Source organism: Spodoptera frugiperda, chromosome 19 (genome assembly GCF_023101765.2).
Source record: "Spodoptera frugiperda isolate SF20-4 chromosome 19, AGI-APGP_CSIRO_Sfru_2.0, whole genome shotgun sequence".
NCBI classification, from domain to species: domain Eukaryota; kingdom Metazoa; phylum Arthropoda; class Insecta; order Lepidoptera; family Noctuidae; genus Spodoptera; species Spodoptera frugiperda.
This window is the reverse complement of record NC_064230.1, coordinates 6,429,280-6,447,082: the sequence shown is the minus strand read 5'-3', so window position 1 is coordinate 6,447,082 and position 17,803 is coordinate 6,429,280. Positions and strand designations below refer to the sequence as shown.

Genomic DNA, 17,803 nt, shown 5'->3' with positions numbered 1-17,803 from the left:
AAAGAGTTGCTCCTTGCGAGAATCGAACCTCTCGTGCAATCAATGTGAAAACTTATCCTTATTTTTAGCTGGCTTCAAATAAAAAGGAGATTTTCAGTTTGACCTGTAAGTATGTATGTTTGTGAGCGATTATCTCTCGTTCGACTAAACTTATTTTGATGCGGTTTTCAGTAAGTATAATCGTTTTTGAACCCATTAAAAATGTTCTATGTATTATTGCTAACGTGTTTGTATGTGTCTTTGTAACTGAATAACGTCAAAATGGCTGAAGGGATCGGAGTAAAATTTGGAACAGGAGTAGATTATGATCTAGAATAACACATAGGCTTAATTTTTATCCCACGGGAACGCGGACGAAGCCGGTAGCTTAGGCTAGTTATGACATATATCATACTAGTACAGATAAGGATCGCGCCAGTATATTATTATTAGTGTTCACATAATAGTTCATTAATGTTTCAAATTCAATCATGTTGCACCTCGCGTGTTGCTAACTACCCGGTAATACTAGGGCTTTGTTACTCAACAACGCTTTTTTTTTTAAAGGGCCCCGGTAAACCCGCTAGGTAGTCCGCAGCTCCGGATCAGGCAACGGCCCTACTGGGCCCCATCTGTGGTGGTCTGATGGCTATTTGAGTACGCACGGGTCTGGTTCTAGTCGGGCAGCGAGCAAGGATAGCTTCTCTCGTCTTGGGTGAAGCGAGAGGGAGTGTCAGACTCTCACTGACGAAAAACCATCCCGTCCCTACTCTTGCTTTACGATCCGGAGCCTAGGTAAACACGCTAGGTAGTAGTAGTCCGCAGATCAGAGAACAGCCCTACTGGGCCCCATCTGTGGTGGTCTGATGGCTCTTTGAGTACGCACGGGTCTGGTACTGGTCGGGCGGCGACCTACTCTTGTTCGCCGTATCCCTCCGGATCCCGCCGGATCTCAATATCCCTACTCTCAAATCTATAAATCACAAAATCCCCAAATCCTGTATCCGCAAAACTTTAAAAGTCCGACAATGTAATTACAATTCTTACCCCTCTGGAGTAACAATTGTAATTACATTGTCCATGGGCGGCGCTGATCGCTTACCATCAGGTAAGCTATAAGTAACTTTTTTATTATATATATTTTTTTCAAGTGTCAGAATTACTTAATCTCAATAGTACAAAGCGTCCAAAACGAGCAGACGGATCACCTGATGGTAAGCAATTGCCGCCCCCATGGACACCCGAAACACCAGAGGCGTTACACGTTACAAGAAGTAAGCTCTCATTCAATTATTGGCAACCATAGCTAATACTGAAAAATATTATTATTTCAGTCCCATTATGTAATCAGCCCACACGCTGCATGTGTTGTCGAGTTTGTACTGACATGTAATTTTATTGATTTTTTAAACTACACTAGCTATGAACTTCTGTAAATATAATTTTTAGTAAATTTCATTTAAATCTGTCGGCTTCTATTTTTCCTGAGAAATACAACCCGGGTCTTTTCAAGGTCAGAGTGAATAGGTACTTTCTAAGTCTATGTGCTCCATCGTCGGCCACATCTTCGCTTCGCCGTCCTGGCAGTAAGCGGGTTGGTGGCCAAACGCAGTCTTATCAACGTTAAAATAATAAAAATACCAACTTCCTTTTTTTGAAGTCGATTAATATACTAAAGTATGCTCCTAAGTGTAAAAAACACTCGGAGCTGCGGACTACCTAGCGGGTTACCGGGGCTCCGGCTCGACAAGCAGGAGTAGGAACGGGGTGGTTTTTAGTCAGTAACAGTCTAACACTCCCTCTCGTCTCGCCCGACGAGACGACACTGGATGATTTTCCCCCCTTAAAAAAAAGTGTAACAAACACTTTTCTGAAAACTGCATCAAAATCAGTTCAACCAATCTAGAGATAATATTAAACAAACATACATACATACTAGTGATGTAACAAATGCAGAAGTTATTTTATGATATAAGCCGGTAAACGAGCAGATAGACCTGATGGTAAGCAATCGCCGCCGCCCATGGACAACCGAAACACCAAAGGCGTTACAAGTGCGTTGCCGGCCTTTTGGGGGTAGGAATTTAAGTGTTTTTGGGGAACTGAGTAATGGGGAGGATAACTGGGCCTCCGGTAACCTCAGTCACATAACGCAAGCGTTGTTTCACGTCGGTGTACAGCTCGGCCGTAATATCACTCCAGCCTCACAGCAGTGCCGAAGCATGGCTCTCACATACTTAGCAAGTACCTAGCTAATGGGACAAGCCCGCCACAACCTCCCATACCGCTGCAACTCCTGTGCACCAGGATCTACAGTAGATACAAACATGCAAACACCGGAACACTGAAGTCTAACGTCCCAGGGACATGAATGACTGTCTTGGATCCCGCAACGAAACAAATCAGAAGATGTTATTAGAGGAGCAGAAAAAGAAAATAGCTAGCTTTTAAAATACGAGCAGTCCAAAGCCACAGCACCGGCGCTTGCATTAGCATGTCGACTGATGTGTATCTCTCACGTGAACAGCGGCCCAGCTATCGTTGCTTGTACCTACTGTATGTGATTACACTGTAGTATGCTATGATTGACAGGTAAAACTAGGTGTATTACTACATAGTATAATAAAACAAAGTCGCTTTCTCTGTCCCTATGTCCCTTTGTACGCTTAAATCTTTAAAATTACGCAACGGATTTTGATGCGGTTTTTGTAATAGGTAGAGTGATTCAAGAGGAAGGTTTATATGTATAAAACATGCGTAATATATTACCATTGCACCCATGTGAAGCTGGGGTAGGTCGCTAGTAATTAATGAATGCTAGATCTAGTTTGGATTAAGTTATTTTTTTATGGAATAGGGGCAAACGAGCAGACGCGTCACCTGATGGTAAGTGATCAGCGCTACCCATGGAGACCTGAAACACCAGAGGCGTTACAAGTGCGTTTTCAGCCTTTTGGGGGTTAGGAATTTTTGGGTTGTTAGGGGATTCGGAGATTTGGAAGATTAGGAAGGGGGTAATTGGGCTTCCGATAACATCACTCAAACAACGCAAGCGTTGTTTCACGTCGGTTTCCTGTGAGGCCGTAGTGTCACTCCGGTTGAGCCATCCCATTCGTGCCGAAGCATGGCTCTGCCAGATTTAAATTGGAATTCCATCTCCTTCCTGACGACAGATCGGTCTGATATTTGGTACACACTTAATGTCGATGAGCATACAACATAATGTAATTGTTTCCACAACTACCTCCATTATGGATATCTAACATAAACAGATTGGTAGAATAGAGCTCATTGAAACTGTTTAACATAAATAGTATTTTATATGTATTGCTTTTATTAAGAAGCTGAACTTTTACGGCATAAAACATAATATGTTAATTTCAATACATAAGACTATGCAGTTGAAAGCTTAAAGTTGTTTTCGATAGTTTCTATATTAGTAAATTTTTACGACATAAAACATTATTTTTTGTCGAACCCAGAATCAAATCCCATTATCACCTACTGCAAATTCACACTTTCGCTACACGCAGTACTTAATGTCAATAAACTAATAATTGCAAATACCACCGACAGAGGGCGTTGAATGTCAAGACTGTAAACATTTTAAATGTCATGTCGATTTGAAATATTAAACTTGAAAATTGATATGTGAATATAGGGGGTACATAGAGATTGTAAGTTGGTAGCTTTCCTAGGTTTCCCCCCACTCCTATTGATCGTAGTGTGATGGTTTTTTCTATGGTATAGGCCGGTAAACGAGCAGACGTATCACCTGATGGTAAGCAATCGACGCCGCCCATGGACATCCGAAATACCAGAGGCGTTATAAGCGCGTTGCCGGCCTTTTGGGAACTAGGATTTTAAGGGTTGTTGGGGACTTGCCGTTGATAGGTTCCGAACCCGTATCTTCATGCATGAGGAGCAGGCGTCTTAAACCTCCGGGCCACCACGACATTCGACCTTTACAGTATGTAAATTAAATTTATAATTTATGAGTTATAGCAAAATGAAAATCACGTAACAACAAAAATAATTTTGCCTCTAGGCTTTGTAGTCCAGGAGGAGACGGGGCGCGTGAGGAAACCAACCTCCTCACGCCCCAGCCGTCGCGAAAGACACCCCCGGGGGACGATCTCCGGCCACCGTAAGTGCGGGTCTGCGGATGGCGAGTAGGGGTAGCTCGCCGCCCGATCAGAACCAGACTCGTGCGTGGGGTACGTCGCGTTCCGCGCTCCTTAAAGAGTCATCAGACCACCACAGATGGGACCCAGTAGGGCAGATGCCTGATCCGGGGCTCCGGCTCGAAAAGCAGGAGAAGGAACGGGGTGGTTTTTAGTCAGTAAGAGTCTTACACTCCCTCTCGCATCGCCCAAGGCGGAGAGAAGTCATTGGATGATTTTCCCCTCTCAAAAAAAAAACACTAATGATACCCGCGGGAAGACTAAGGTGACAAATACATAGTTCACTGCTCCACACGGTGTCAGAGAACCCTCGATAACATTATTTTAATTCACACCACTGTACTAAATCCTGTTGCAACTAGGTAGTGATCGTTTCAACGATTTATGACTAACTATCACGCAAGTTTTACTTTTAAGTAGGGCTGTCCAGGGGGCTTATTTTTATATCCAACTAGCTACTTCCGCGCGGTTTCACCCGCTCTGCTCGGTTCCTATTGATCGTAGCGTGATGTTTTATAGCCTTATAACCTTCCTCGATAAATGCACTATCCAACACAAAAATAATTATTCAAATCGGACCAGTAGTTCCTGAGATTGGGCGTTCAAACAAACAATCAAACAAACTTTTCAGCTTTATAATATTAGTATAGATTCCGATCGATCGACATGATATTGTGTCGTACTTTTGAGTTGCAACACTAGCGGGTTTACCGGGGCTCTGGTTCGAAGAGCAGGAGTAGGAACGGGGTTTCGCCTCGCCCAAGGCGGGAGAAGTCATTGGATGATTTTCCACCTTAAAAAAAAACTGCCTATTGCATCCGTATTCCGTAGTTATTGAATGAACTTAATGGTATTGTTACAAGTGTTAATGATAAATGATATTTATTTCTGTAAATCTATACTTAATATTATAAAGCTGAAGAGTTTGTTTGTTTGTTTGAACGCGCTAATCTCAGGAACTACTGGTCCGATTTGAATAATTCTTTTTGTGTTGGATAGCGCATTTATCGAGGAAGGTTATATGCTATAAATCATCACGCTACGATTAATAGGAACGGAAGTAGCTAGTTGGTTATAAAATAACACTTTTACACGTCAATATTTCAAATAGCTAGATGAGGCCGTTGATTAATTCTTATATCTTTACTACATATTATGAAATGGAAATCTTTGTCTCTTTCAACACCCTTAATAAGTCGAATTGAATAATCTTTTTGTATTTTTTCAGTATTGTTATGAGTCCCATATAATACGGAGAGAGTTCATTGACTTATTTTCTTACTAGTTATTACAGAGCATTTGAAAACAAATATTTTGTACGACCCGAGAATCGAAGAAAACATTAGGTAGACATAATCCAGACTTATTAATTAGCACTTTCGAAAACAAAAGTGAATTAAAATTTAAAAACCAATGGTTTGAATGCTCTCAGCATGATACCATGAGGGTTTGAAAAACACTAGGAGAGAATCGCCGCTTTTCAAATGTACTATTGTTTTATGTGGTAGAAAAACAATGAGTCCATTCACCTTTTTAGCTTAGGGGAGGTTGTGTAAAACACCATAATATCACGCCCTTCATTTTAAAAAGGTGTAGACAGAGGTGTACGATTTTTTATGGTGTAAGTCGGTAAACGAGCTGACGGATCACCTGATGGTAAGTAATTGCTGTCGCTCATGGACACTTGAAACACCAGAAGCGTTATAAGCGTGTTGCCGGCCTTTTCGGGGTTAGGAATTTAAGGGTTGTTGGGGTATCGGGGATTGTGAAGATTGGGAAGGGAAGTAATTGGGTCTCCGGTAACCTCACTCACACAACGCTGCGGTTGTTTCACGTCGGTGTACAGCTCGGCCGTGGTATCACTCCGGTCGAGCCGATACAGCAGTGCCGAAGCATGGTTCTAGGTTCTAAAACCTAGAATCTAGGGTAAGGTATATCTAAGTATCGAGTATTTCATTTAAGACTTACCTCTTAGACGCTGAAGCGAAGATTATTCGGGTACTACCTGAAATCATGAAACAAATATCTGAAATCAATTTCACGCGTGCACGGCATGTAATGCCGCTATACAATGTACAGTGTACACCCACTTTTCACCATTTGTGTTATAAGTCCCATGTAATAGGAGGTGAGTCTATTACCATATATACTGGGCACAATTCCAGATTCCGTGCTACTACTGAGAAATTTTCGAAAATCCGAAAAAAAGCCCAATTATACTTTTGCCTGACCCGGGAATCGAACCCGAGACCCCTTTGTCCGGCAGTCGCACTTGCGACCACTTGACCAATGATCAGCTCCGTATATTCTAGACGATAAAGTGCATTTTTCATTGCACCTATATAGGTCCCAAAAGATTTTAAAGTATATAACAAAAACTAACAATTTTCGACTCATTCTACTAAAAGTTAGAGTGCAATTTCAAATGCATTGATTTCAAAAGGGTTTTAAAATTATGACAATTCAATCAGAGTGTGATTTTTACTTTTTAGTTTGACTTAGGGGTCGCTTTTAGGGGTGATGTTAGGGGGTCTATCAAATACTATTATAGGGGGCACGTATCAACTGAAAAGCTTTTAACTTTAATAAGATTTTTGGTGAAGTCCCGGGTTCGATTCCCGGGTTTAGGAAGAGGGTGTTTTGAGACACTTAAGGGAACTTGTTGAGTTTAGGATTGTTGAATTTAGATTTTTACATTTCTCGAAAATATGCTAAATAATAAATATATTTTTATTTAATTTCAAAACTATGTGTTATGACTATAAGTGTGATTTTCCACCAGAGATGTGCTATGTAGTTATGCTACGAAGATGTAATAGCTAAGCTGTGAAACTATGTGACCGTATCCATTGATACTAAGCTATGTAGCTGTGTGAAGAAGATGCGCAGCTCGAGTATGCGATGTATCTATAGTAAGAATTTTTAAATCATCCAATGACTTCTCCCGCCTTGGGTGAGGCGAGAGAGAGTGTCAGACTCTTACTGACTAAAAACCACAACGTTCCTACTCCTGCTTTTCGAGCCGGAGCCCCGGTAACTCGCTAGGTAGTCCGCACCTCTGCCTACCCCTTCGGGGATAAAAGGCGTTCCAATAATATAAAATATGTATTATTAGCATTTCTTAAATAACAACAATTCGATTATACAGCATCAAATTATGATTACCATCAAATTGCATTCATTCATAGAGTCTTTAATGCTAATGATTTCTTAATGATACTCCGTAATTCCAAGAATTCTATAAATAAGTAGCTATGTAAGTGTGGGCTCGCCTTGCTTCGGCACTGCTGGGCCGGCTCGACCGGAGTGATACCACGGCCGAGCAGTACACCGACGTGAAACAACGCTTGCGTTGTGTGAGTGAGGTTACCGGAGGCCTAATTACCCCCTTTCCCAATCCCTGATTCCCCAACAACACTTAAATTCCTAACCCCCAAAATGTCGGCAACGCACTTGTAACGCCTCTGGTGTTTCGGGTGTCCATGGACGGCGGCGATTGTTTACCATCAGGTGACCCGTCAGCCCATTTACCGGCTTATACCATAAAAAATATGCAGCTCTGTCTACACCTTTTATAAAATGAAGGCGTGATATTATTATGGTGTATTACACAACCTCCCCTAAGTTAAAAAGGTGAATGGACTCATTGTTTTTTAAGTGCTAAGCAATGTGTACCAATGAATATGATTGGTGGAAGCCAAACGCTTCCACAGCAATGTAGCGTAGCACATCTGTGGTGGAAAAGCACTCTTGTTCTCTGGAATTTTGCCTGCTTTATCCAAACAACCAGAATCGATTACAAACATTTCTCTACACACACACAATGTCTTTGAAACGAGCAAATAGAGCAACTAGAGGACTGACCGACAGACAGACGTTATTAATATTATTATATTTGCTTTGACGTTCAAAAGTGCCTTCCTGGTCTATTTGAAATAAATGATTTTGACTTTGACTTTGACTGGTTTATTTTGAACAAAATCATATCGTGGTATAATAATCTTAGAAAAACATATAGGTTTTGGGCTTTGCTTATAATTCTCATTAAATGTAATAGGGATGATGACGGGGTATGAAAATTAAAAATCTATTTAGTCCGTCAGTTAGGTAATGAAAAAATATTAGACACGTATTTTTTATTTTGTCATATAAGTTAACAATACTTAGATAAAACGAACTACTGCTACTCTACTCTGCTTGTAGCAGCGACAAACGCCGCGTCGTATCGCGGAATGCTGCTCATGAATATGGGCCTCTAGCATGGCTTGAAACTAGTCGAGTTCCTCGTCAAACAGTTACGTGAGTAAGCCGATAACATAATAATTAATTTAGTATGTCTCACGAAAGTTATAATAAAAACACACCCTATTTTTCAACTCTTTCAGTAGTAACAAACAGAAATAAAAATAAAGTAAATAATTTACGCGCCCTGTTAAACAAAATTGTGATTTTGGCAATTTATGGATTTGGCATGCATTTTGCAGCTTCACTGACGGACAGACTGACAGAGTATTATTTATTTCTTTATTTGTTGTCATTTCAAAAGTACCTATTTATGGTTTAATTGGAATATAAATGATTTGACTTTGACTTGGGACTTTCATTTAATATTATTAAACAGTTTTATTAAGACTGCCCCGTTGGTTTGTTTGTGTCAAATTTAGTAACTGCAATTCTATCTCTAGGTAACCTCACTCACACAACGAAAAACAACGCAAGCGTTGTTTCACATCAGTTTTCTTAAGTTAAGGCCGTGGTATCACTCTGGTCGTTTATCGTTAAGGTAGTTTTATCATTGACATCCACAACATTTTTTTTCGTTTTAAAGAAACAATTTTGGTATGAACAATCAGGTGGCAGTCCACTGCTGGACTATGAGCCTCCTCTACGTAAGAGGGTTTGCCATAATCTCCGCAGCCAGGCGGGTTGGAGATCGCAGTGTAAAAGGTTCAGGTTTATCAGAGAGCGCTGCTGCACGGTCTCTGTCTAATGTGTAGTACCTTAGTCGGGTATATAACACCCGCGGGAAGAGTAGCGGTGCTAACCTAATGCATACTAGCATTTAATCTTGTTAGTCTATTCATAATAAACGACTATGAATTCTAACTACATATCTTTAAAATATCATTTCAAATAACAAAAGAGGATCTCAATACTTATTACGTACGTACAAAGCTTCATGTACCAAATCATTGAAAAAGTAGACTTATAAACATGTGATTTAAGATTTAAATTACCGTGGATATCAATATAAATGTAATGTAGGTTGAATTTATATAACTATTGTAGTATAAAAACCTCTTATATTGCAAGCTACGTTCAGTACAGCGCGAACGAAAGCGCGTGGCTCACAGCAAAGCACATACTCCACAAAACTACACACAATCGGCTCAAAAACACATAAAAACCACACAAACTATATACCAAAACCTTCGTAATTAAATAAGGAACCGATTTATACAGAAAAACCTACCGATTTTCAGCGATCCACACCCGAAAACACCACTGAAAACGCGTTCATTTCAGCTATGAAACGCCATATTGAAGTAACAAATTGCACAGAAAACCGCTTGAAATACACACTTTTAAACACAATATTGCACTGTAAAAACACTGAAATGTATTAGAAAATTAATGTATAATAAAATACGTGTATTAAACAGGGTTTTTTAAAGGTTTTTTCTATGTTTTTTTGAACGGGAGAGACGCATCCGTTCGTTCTGAATTCTCGTTCTACACTGGAAAGGTTCGATACTTAGGTGCTCGGAGTAGGGAGAAGCGGTCTGCTTTTTGATGCGGTATTGTTTTTCAAAATGGTTATACATAAATATGTTGTCTTTTAGTATAAGTTTTTAAACTGACTTGGTAATTAATACTAATATTAGAAATTGAGATGGGATGTTTACCATGTTTATTTTATGTTTATGAGTTTCCGATATTTATCATCATAATATTTCATTTAATATGTTTCGAATAAAGGCTTCAGTGAGTTATGTATTAATATTTATTTATATATGTGTTTTCGAAGGATTATATACAATATTATATTGTATATTATCAGTGTTGTATAAGGTGTTCTAAAAGTATCTGCCGCGGCTTTATTGGGAGGTAGTGTTGTGTTTGAACATTACAATAGTGAAGAACTTAGAATTTCAGAACATAAACAAGTTAAATAAACATTGACTCTTATTTGAATAAAGTAGTCGTTTTGTCTCCGTTTCGCCACCAATGATTTCCTAAATTTTCTTTGCTATAAAGCTCACGGAGCCCGAGACCTTTCCAACGAATGCAAAACCGTGGAAATCGGTTCGTGCGTTCTGGAGTTATAGCGCCAGGAAGGGAAACCCGACTTGTTTTTATATTATAGATTTTAATTACTAACATTCTGAGTCTCTAATCTCCCCAAAACCAATTCCAAAAACGTACCCTACTAAATCGCATTTCATACTATCTTACCTATTTCCACGATCCCCCAAATGCCGCATCCATAGCACCCCTATACAAAACTAACCTCTTTGACAGACAAGGACAGAGCACGGTGCGAGGGAGACGGCGAATCGGCGCGAACTCTCTCACACATATCTATTAAAAATTATGTATTATTATTATTATAACGTAGTCATTTATTATTTATATATTTATTTTTAGATCTTTATACCATATTTTATCTCTATATAAGCAATGTAAGACCCACGTTTCACCATTTGTGTTATAAGTCCCATGTAATAGGGGGTGAGCCTATTGCCATATACAAGGCTCTATTACAGATTTTTTTTTTGAGTGGGAAATAGCTCTTGACTTCTCCCGCCTTGGATGAGGTGAGAGGGAGTGTCAGACTCTTACTGACTAAAAACCACCTCGTTCCTACTCCTGCTTTTCGTGCCGAAGCCACGGTAACCTGCTAGGTTATCTGCAGCTCCGGATCCCTAATGGTTAGGAATTTCAGAATTATACATATATGTATAGGGATTTTGAAGATGAGGAAGGTAATTAAGGTAATAAAGTCTAAGTCAAAGCCATAATATTTTATTTTAAATAGACCGGAATGGCAATTTTGAATGTCAAAGCAAATACATATTACAATACATATAAAAAAAAAAACAAAATGTTTGTCTGACAGTCAGCTCAGGCATCTATCTCACACAACGCTGTGGTTGTTTCACGTCGGAGTACAGCTCGGCCGTGGTATCACTCCGGTCGAGCCGGCCCAGCAGTGCCGAAGCATGGCAAGCCAACATTTTGTCTAAGAATAGCTCTTGTCTTAAACTTTTGGCTACGCTACTACGGCGTAGTAAGTGCTACGTCATTCTACGTAGCACTGTCTACGAAATGCTACGTTTGTGTTAAAATTAGCTTAACGTAGCAATATCCTTTTTTTAGGGTGAAAATCATCCACTGACTTCTCCCGCCTTGACACGAGAGGGAGTGTGAGACTCTTACTGACCAAAAACCACCCCGTTCCTACTCCTGTGTTTCGAGCCGGAGCCCCGGTAAACCCGCTAGGTAGTCCGCAGCTCCGGATCGGACATCAGCCCTGCTGGGTCCCATCTGTGGTGGTCTGATGGCTCTTTAAAGCGAGCGTAGAAACAAAGTAAAATCTTGCCAGAGTCTGTATTTCCTGATGGGTATAACCTGGGTGTCTTCAAACCACGAGTGAATAGGTTGCTTATGGGCAGACGTGCTCCATCGTAGGCCGCATCATTACTTACCATCAGGCGAGATAGCGGCCAAACGTCGACCCATTAAATGTAAAAAACCTACTTCCTACAAATATTATTAGGATGCATATTTGACATACATTTAAAAAAAAATCAATTGTAAACCTCCTCTACATAAGAGGGTTTGCCATAATCTCCGCAGGCTGGCGGGTTGGAGATCGCAGTGTAAAAGGTTCAGGTTTATCAGAGAGCGCTGCTGCACTGTGTCTGTAAAACAAACGTCGCTTTCGTCGGATTTATAATACCTACATGAAGAGTAGCGGTGGTGATAAATGTATTCTACTCCATTGTTGCCGTATGAAAAAGGTACAGTTATATTATCTAACTAGTTGAGGCCCGCGGCTTCGCTCGCGTTCATTACCGAGTATGTGACTACTAAAAGTAGCCTAAGTTACTCCTTAGTACATCAGCCACATGTCAATAAAAGTCCCGTCAAAATCGGTCCAGCCATTTCAGAGATTAGCCGGAACAAACAGGCAGACAGAAAAAAGTTGTAAAAAATATTATTTTGGTGCATCTCTTTATTTATTGATATTTTAAATTTTATGTACCTACAATGATACAAAGGTGGACTTAATGCCAATTTGGCATTCTCTACCAGTCAACCTTGGGGTGACGATAGAGGGGAGAGAGACAACAGTAGGTGTAACTTGCAAGCTCGTGTAGAAATATTATAACATAAACCAATTTATATGTATATTCATTCAAATGCATATAGTAAAAAGCAGATATTTTAATATTACAAACAGACTTCAATTTTAATTATTAGTTTAAATAACCTTTAATTTGAACACCTTTGCTTACCCCCTATAGAATTAAAAGTAACATTAATAAAATCAAACAACACATTGTATGAGTCGGGTATCGATGTCAGACTACCTGTAGTGATGTATGTAGCGTTGTGCTTAAATTATGACTGCGCGACCTACGGCAATGTTAGGGAGCCGTGCAGCGCGGGGTAGCGGGTTTGATACTTGTGTCGCTTTAACTTAACTTAAGCTTGACTGAATATTAGTTTTACATTGTTCTCACATAGTTGAATCAACGAAACAATGTAACCAAGAATTGTATTGTGAACCTGATTGAAAAAGAGTAACCTATGGAGTTTCTTGCTCGTTCTTCTCCATAGGAATCTACACTTTGGAACGAGCAAATAGAGCAACTAGAGGACTGACCGACAGACAGACGTTATTAATATTATTTATTTGCTTTGACGTTCAAAAGTGTCTTTCTGGTCTATTTGAAATAAATGATTTTGACTTTGACTTAGTTGATATAAAAAATCTAATTAAAAAGAAACTAGGATTGTCTCCTGTGTCGTGGGTGCGTTTACAAACATACAAGTTCACATACACATGACACCCAGACCCGAAACAACAATTTGTGGATCATAAAGTTCAAATTAAGCTACATTACAACCATCAAGGAATCAAACCCGCTGTACAATAGCTGATTGCCCAGTCATTGCACCCACCGTGCAGAATTCTCTATTCTTTATGTTCAGGCGAAGAATAACTAACGAACATTTTTATCATTTAGACACAAATATTTTGTTCCTAATCTCCTAATTCCTAACCTCCAAAATGCCGGCAACGCACTTGTAACGCCTCTAGTGTCTATGGGCGGCGATGATTGCTTACCATCAAGTGACCTGTTTACTCGTTTACCGGCTTACACCATAAAAAAATATAGTTACTTAAAATGTCAAAGTATCAAAATCTTCTTCGCCGTGTACTCGATCGATCGCCGACCCGAAGATTGCCGAACAATACCGAAGTAACACGAAGCACTTACATTTAGTTAAACTTTAGTTTACATTCAATAGTTTTCTTAACAATACAACTAAATACTTATACCTTCACTAGAGGACTGACCGACAGACAGACGTTATTAATATTATTATATTTGCTTTGACGTTCAAAAGTGCTTACCTGGTCTATTTGAAAAAAAAATATTGTGGCTTTGACTTTGATAAATTCATAGTTAAAAAAAATCACGACATCAGTAATTTTTCTTTTTTTTTGAGGGACTTAAATCGTCTAATGCTTGCTCCCGCCTTGGTTGAGGCGAGACGCAGGGTTTTTTTTTATATAGAATATGGGCAAACGAGCAGACTTGTCACCTGATGGTAAGCGATCAGCACCGCCCAGAGGAGTCATAGTTAAAGTCCGTTTCACAATTTTTTATCGATTTTGCTATAAACCTCACGGAGCCCGAGACCTTTCCAACGAATGCAAAACCGTGGAAATCGGTTCGTGCGTTCTGGAGTTATATCGTCAGGGAGGAAAACCCGACTTATTTTTATATAATAGATGTAGATTGCAGATACTTTTAAAACACCATATATTATTAGAATACAAAAACTATGACTGCCTCGTTGGTCGAGTGGCCGCAAGTGGGACTGCCGAACAAGGGGTCTCGGGTTCGATTCCCGGGTCGGTCAAAGTACCTATTACTGGGCTTTTTTTTCAGACTTTCGAAAATTTCTTAATAGTAGCACGGAGTCAGGAAATGTGCCCAGTATATGGCAATAGACTCACCACCTATTATATGGGACTTACAACATAAAATTTGAAAAAGTGGGTGTACACAGTGGCATTACGTGCCATAATGTGCACCTCTGCCTACCCCTTTAGGGAAGAAAGGCGAGACCATATAAACAAAAAACTATTACTGAAACAAAAATCAATGAACGCTCCCCCCTCTCCTCTAACTGAAGAGCATCAATCACAATATACAGTATGTAAAATGTCATGTTTTTCAATGCACAGAGGCGCCCCCTAGTGACGCCACACGTAATATTATTACACAGATTAAAACACAATCTCTGGTGGGACTCATTTGCGGGTCCGACTTCGCGTTTTATATACACTCGGTAACAGAAGTGTTTAATTTTTAAAACTAAGCTAAACTAAAAAAACTAAGCTTTGACTGCACGATTGGCGCGGTGGCTGGGCAACAGGCTGCCATGCAACGTGTAGCGGGTTCGATTCCCGCACGAAGCAATTTTTTGTGTGACACAAATTGTTGTTTCGGGTCTGGGTATCATGTGTATGTGAACTTGTATGTTTGGAAACGCACTCACGACACAGGAGAAAATCCAAGTGTGGGGCAACGTTTTTAAAAAAAGAGAAAGAGAAAACTAACTTAACTTTCTGCCTCGCACAGCAAAACTGTGGAATGAACTGTCGTCGGCGGTATTTCCGAACTGATACGACCTTCAAATCTTCAGGAAAAAGCGCACCTTTTTTTAAAAGGCCGCCAACGCATCTGTAACTCCTCTGGTGTTTTGGGGCGGTTTACTCAAGTACATTAATGAAGAAAAGCTCTACTAGTTTCGAGTCACAGAGGGACTCTTCGGCATGAGCAGCGTGCGCAAACTCGGCTGTATTATTGTTAGCTGTTGACCGTACGTCTTGCACTTGTAACGCGTCTTCAGGTGTCCATGAACGGCGGCGATTGCTTACCATTAGGCGATCCGTATGTCCGTTTACCGGCTTATACCATAAAAAAACTTCTGCATAGAACAATGACTTTTTTTCTAAAATATAAATTTTTTTCTTATAAAAATTAGCCTATGTTACTCCTTAGTACATCAGCTACTTGTCAATAAAAGTCCCGTCAAAATCAGCCCAGTCATTTCAGAGGTTAACATTTTTTTTAAGTCAGGTGCCGTTTTGTCTCTGTTATCTTGTCCTAAGTCTGAAAAATACTCCGGAGCTGCGGACTACCTAACGGTTTAACCGGGGCTCCGGCTCGAAAAGCAGGAGTAGGAACGGGGTGGTTTTTAGTCAGTAAGAGTATGACACTCCCTCTCACCTCGCCCAAGGCGGGAGAAGTGTTAGGATGATATTCCCACTATAAAAAAGCGTCTGAAAAATACTATGCTCAAAACCACATCAAAATCAGTTCACCAAAATTCGACATAATTGTCCACAAACATACATACATACAGGTCAAACAGCGAAACCTCGTTTTTAGTTTGAAGTCGGTTAAAAATGTAATGCCTGAAGTTATGTCATGTAATTTATATGTAAGCAATTACTTTGTATCTCATTTTAATTGAACTATTTATTGTTCTTGTGAGAATAATTTTCTTTAAACCTAAAAATACTCCGGCATTTGTGTTCCAATATCGTCGCATGACCCACAATGACTTGTGTCGCTGACTGCCCCGCCGCCCCTCACAAACAAGGGCGCTAAGGGCAGCCCCTTTATTTTTAATTGACTGACAGCGCACAGGGGCGGGCTAGAGAGTATTTACAATGTATTTCAATTATTAATTTATGTATTTGTGGTAGCAAAATATTCCGTATTGCGTTCGTCGAGTTTTAGTATAGCAAGCAAAGAGGTTACTTAAAATGTAGGTTACTCTTAAATATGTAGGTTACTCTTAATGTGAGATAACATTTTTACCTCACATTAAGAGCTGCTCCGTGCGGGAATCGAACTCGCTACACGTTCCACGACAGCTACTTGCCCAGTCACCACAACCCTGAAGTCATTAGTATTCTTTCGGAAATCGATAATTTTGTTGGAAATATTGAAATCCAGAATTTATGTGTCGGGCGATACTCCAGTTTGTCTGAATAGTGAGGCTCGCAGTGGCCCACGGTTAATCAATACCTCTACCATGAGTTTGCAATAGTAATTTTCCATAGTCGCTAGCGTGGACGATGGCAAATTTTAGTTCCATAAGACAAGTGACTGGTAGAGGCGTTGTAAAATTTGCCATCCAAAAAAATGTACGTCGCCGCTAGCGCCTATCTACAAATACTATTGCTTCAAACTCATGGTAAAAGTACAGAGCGCCAAACGGGCTATCGTTTCGTTTTCGTTCAACGTAAAACAAACTCGTACTAACTGATTAGTTGGTTTATTCGAGCCAGCCAATCAAAGCGCCGAACGCGCTCTCGTTTCGATTAGGTACTTTAAACGTAAAGTAAACTCGTATTTAGTATCCTAAATACACCCCTGGCCACCAGATTTTGTCATGAATCAAACGTCGGTAAGCCAATTACAACGCACAACGCATGCACGACTGGTTTGTCAACATGGCGCACTTTGGTAACAGATTATACTAACTTATTCATTTTATATTAATTTAAATAGAAATGTAACAAAAACTAAAGATAGTCAGTCGTCTAGTGGCAAAATACAATAGCTTTTTTTTGAGGGGGGAAAATCGTCCAATGTCTTCTCCCGCCTTGAGTGAGGCGGAAGGGAGAGTCAGACTCTTACTGACTAAAAACCACCCCGTTCCTTCTCATGGAGCCCCGGTAACCTTTTACGTTGTCCGCAGCTCCGGAAAAGAACAATACCTTGGAACTTAAGTCAGTGCAGTAATAAATGATTTGAATCCAAAATTACGATTTTTACAACCACAACAACCTTAATATAAAAATACATGAATCTCAAGAGCTAATTTCGGCGATAAATGACTATACTACTCATACACATTAGACAGAGACCATGCAGCAGCACTCTCTGATAAACCTGAACCTTTTACACTTACTTAGGCACTAATTTTTATCTTGGGTAGATGCGCCCTCCCTTATATTTCGTAGAAATGCGAATCTACGTTCGCATTTTAGTTTTGTTTAGAAGCGCTATCTGTTGGTTGATTGCTACAACTAGCTTACGTTATTGTGGCAATAGATGTCGCTACAACAACTCAAGTTTTTTTCATTACTAGACGATAGATGTCACTGTTCAAAAGTTAAAATCTTATGAGGGCTAACGTTTTTGTTTTTTTTATTTGACACTAAAATAGCGTTAAGTCCTGTTTGTCTAGGGGTGCTAGATTTATGGTAAGCGTCCACAGACCCGCATCGTACACATCGCACGCAACGGATTTTAGTTTGTCTTGTATAGAAACTCATACAACTGCGTCCACTGATCCGCATCGTACGGACCGCATCA

At 39.9% G+C, this 17,803-nt stretch overlaps 2 protein-coding genes across 4 annotated transcripts in view; one reads left to right on the top strand and one right to left on the bottom strand.

Annotated features, from left to right (window-relative positions):
• The window catches only part of LOC118280932 (igLON family member 5-like), a 251,111-nt gene extending 241,223 nt beyond the window's left edge, over positions 1-9,888 (bottom strand). For all 3 annotated transcript variants that reach the window (XM_050700737.1, XM_050700735.1, XM_050700738.1), the window contains exons 1-2: positions 9,637-9,888; positions 6,132-6,168 (exon numbers count right to left, since the gene is read on the bottom strand). The gene's annotated coding sequence lies outside the window, so the exon portion shown is untranslated. The remainder of the gene's footprint in view (positions 1-6,131; positions 6,169-9,636) is intronic.
• LOC118280861 (mucin-17-like) overlaps positions 1-11,898 on the top strand; it is a 35,145-nt gene extending 23,247 nt beyond the window's left edge. Inside the window, exon 5 of the transcript XR_007706296.1 lies at positions 11,825-11,898. The gene's annotated coding sequence lies outside the window, so the exon portion shown is untranslated. The remainder of the gene's footprint in view (positions 1-11,824) is intronic.
• Positions 11,899-17,803: the final 5,905 nt, after the last annotated feature.